The following is a 3768-nucleotide window of genomic DNA, read 5'->3' on the forward strand; positions in this document are numbered from 1 at the left end:
GCTATGGAGCTCTGGTGCTATGGAGCTATGGAGCTCTGGTGCTATGGAGCTATGGAGCTGGTGCTATGGAGCTATGGAGCTCTGGTGCTATGGAGCTATGGAGCTCTGGTGCTATGGAGCTCTGGTGCTATGGAGCTATGGAGCTCTGGTGCTATGGAGCTATGGAGCTCTGGTGCTATGGAGCTATGGAGCTCTGGTGCTATGGAGCTCTGGTGCTATGGAGCTATGGAGCTCTGGTGCTATGGAGCTCTGGAGCTCTGGAGGTATGGAGCTATGGAGGTATGGAGCCACCAGCCAGCACCCTCCGTGGCTGGATCAATGGAAGTGTTTAGGTACCAGGCGGCCAAAGTGCCGAGGCCTCACGCTCGACCACGCCGGCGCAGAGTTCCAGCCGCTCGGATGAGCTCTGTCACTCTCCCGCCGCGCAGCCACCGGTAACGGGGAAATGTCGCCGCCTTGTGGACACGCCGTTGTAAATGAATGGGCTTTCGCACTTAGTGCAATTTTCGCCAACTCTCTGACTTAGAGCTATGGAAGTATGGAGCTATGGAGCCACCAGCCACCCAGGCTGGAGCTATGGAGCTCTGGAGCTCTGGTGCTATGGAGCTCTGGAGGTATGGAGCTATGGAGCTATGGAGCTATGGAGCTATGGAGCCCTGGAGCTCTGGAGGTATGGAGCTATGGTGCTATGGAGCTCTGAAGCCATGGAGCTCTGGTGCTATGGAGCTCTGGAGCTCTGGAGGTATGGAGCTCTGGAGGTATGGAGCTATGGAGCCCTGGAGCCCTGGAGCTATGGAGCCCTGGAGCTATGGAGCCCTGGAGCCCTGGAGCTATGGAGCCCTGGAGCTATGGAGCCCTGGAGCCCTGGAGCTATGGAGCCCTGGAGCTATGGAGCCCTGGAGCTATGGAGCTATGGAGCTATGGAGCTCTGGTGCTATGGAGCTATGGAGCTCTGGTGCTATGGAGCTATGGAGCTCTGGTGCTATGGAGCTATGGAGCTCTGGTGCTATGGAGCTATGGAGCTCTGGTGCTATGGAGCTCTGGTGCTATGGAGCTATGGAGCTCTGGTGCTATGGAGCTATGGAGCTCTGGTGCTATGGAGCTATGGAGCTCTGGTGCTATGGAGCTATGGAGCTCTGGAGGTATGGAGCTATGGAGGTATGGAGCCACCAGCCAGCACCCTCCGAGGCTGGATCAATGGAAGTGTTTTAGGTACCAGGCAGCCAAAGGGCCGAGGCCTCACTCTCGACCACGCCGGCGCAGAGTTCCAGCCGCTCGGATAAGCTCTGTCACTCACCCGCCGCGCAGCCACCGGTAACGGGGAAATGTCGCCGCCTTGTGGACACGCCGTTGTAAATGAATGGGCTTTCGCACTTAGTGCAATTTTCGCCAGCTCCGTGGCTGCAAGTATGGAGCTATGGAGCCACCAGCCAGCCAGGCTGGAGCTATGGAAGTATGGAGCCATGGAGCTCCGGAGCTATGGAAGTATGGAGCTATGGAGCTATGGAGCTCTGGAGCTCTGGAGCTCTGGAGCTATGGAGCTATGGAGCCCTGGAGCTATGGAGCTATGGAGCCCTGGTGCTATGGAGCTATGGAGCTCTGGTGCTATGGAGCTATGGAGCTCTGGTGCTATGGAGCTATGGAGCTCTGGTGCTATGGAGCTATGGAGCTCTGGTGCTATGGAGCTATGGAGCTCTGGTGCTATGGAGCTATGGAGCTCTGGTGCTATGGAGCTATGGAGCTCTGGTGCTATGGAGCTCTGGAGCTCTGGTGCTATGGAGCTCTGGAGCTCTGGTGCTATGGAGCTATGGAGCTCTGGTGCTATGGAGCTATGGAGCTCTGGTGCTATGGAGCTATGGAGCTCTGGAGGTATGGAGCTATGGAGGTATGGAGCCACCAGCCAGCACCCTCCGTGGCTGGATCAATGGAAGTGTTTAGGTACCAGGCGGCCAAAGTGCCGAGGCCTCACGCTCGACCACGCCGGCGCAGAGTTCCAGCCGCTCGGATGAGCTCTGTCACTCTCCCGCCGCGCAGCCACCGGTAACGGGGAAATGTCGCCGCCTTGTGGACACGCCGTTGTAAATGAATGGGCTTTCGCACTTAGTGCAATTTTCGCCAACTCTCTGACTTAGAGCTATGGAAGTATGGAGCTATGGAGCCACCAGCCACCCAGGCTGGAGCTATGGAGCTCTGGAGCTATGGAGCTCTGGTGCTATGGAGCTATGGAGCTCTGGTGCTATGGAGCTATGGAGCTCTGGTGCTATGGAGCTATGGAGCTCTGGTGCTATGGAGCTATGTAGCTCTGGTGCTATGGAGCTATGGAGCTCTGGTGCTATGGAGCTATGGAGCTCTGGTGCTATGGAGCTATGGAGCTCTGGTGCTATGGAGCTATGGAGCTCTGGTGCTATGGAGCTATGGAGCTATGGAGCCACCAGCCAGCACCCTCCGTGGCTGGATCAATGGAAGTGTTTTAGGTACCAGGCAGCCAAAGGGCCGGGGCCTCACGCTCGACCACGCCGGCGCAGAGTTCCAGCCGCTCGGATAAGCTCTGTCACTCACCCGCCACGCAGCCACCGGTAACGGGGAAATGTCGCCGCCTGGCGGACACGCCGTTGTAAATGAATGGGCTTTCGCACTTAGTGCAATTTTCGCCAACTCTCTGACTGGAGCTATGGAAGTATGGAGCTATGGAGCCACCAGCCACCCAGGCTGGAGCTATGGAGCTCTGGAGGTATGGAGCTATGGAGCCCTGGAGCTATGGAGCTATGGAGCCCTGGAGCTATGGAGCCCTGGAGCTATGGAGCTATGGAGCCCTGGTGCTATGGAGCTATGGAGCTCTGGTGCTATGGAGCTATGGAGCTCTGGTGCTATGGAGCTATGGAGCTCTGGTGCTATGGAGCTATGGAGCTCTGGTGCTATGGAGCTATGGAGCTCTGGTGCTATGGAGCTATGGAGCTCTGGTGCTATGGAGCTCTGGAGCTCTGGAGGTATGGAGCCACCAGCCAGCACCCTCCGTGGCTGGATCAATGGAAGTGTTTTAGGTACCAGGCAGCCAAAGGGCCGAGGCCTCACGCTCGACCACGCCGGCGCAGAGTTCCAGCCGCTCGGATAAGCTCTGTCACTCACCCGCCGCGCAGCCACCGGTAACGGGGAAATGTCGCCGCCTGGCGGACACGCCGTTGTAAATGAATGGGCTTTCGCACTTAGTGCAATTTTAGCCAACTCCGTGGCTGCAAGTATGGAAGTATGGAGCTATGGAGCCACCAGCCAGCACCCTCCGCGGCTGGAGCTATGGAGCTCCGGGGCTATGGAGCTCCGGGGCTATGGAGCTCCGGGGCTATGGAGCTATGGAGCTATGGAGCTCCGGGGCTATGGAGCTATGGAGCTCCGGGGCTATGGAGCTATGGAGCTCCGGGGCTATGGAGCTCCGGGGCTATGGAGCTCCGGGGCTATGGAGCTATGGAGCTATGGAGCTCCGGGGCTATGGAGCTATGGAGCTCCGGGGCTATGGAGCTATGGAGCTCCGGGGCTATGGAGCTCCGGGGCTATGGAGCTATGGAGCTCCGGGGCTATGGAGCTATGGAGCTCCGGGGCTATGGAGCTCTGGAGCTCTGGAAGTATGGATGATCCAGCACCCTCCGTGGCTGACCGCTGGTGCTCGGGGCCGGTGAACTCGGCACCCGCCTCCGGCGGGTGCCTCGGTGACCGCCGTCGCTTGGGGCCAGTGAACTCGGCACCCGCCTTCGGCGGGTGCCTCGGTGACCGGTT

The sequence above is a fragment of the Syngnathus leptorhynchus genome, unplaced genomic scaffold (genome assembly GCF_054491065.1).
Source record: "Syngnathus leptorhynchus isolate UIUO unplaced genomic scaffold, UIUO_Slep HiC_scaffold_318, whole genome shotgun sequence".
Lineage (NCBI taxonomy): Eukaryota > Metazoa > Chordata > Actinopteri > Syngnathiformes > Syngnathidae > Syngnathus > Syngnathus leptorhynchus.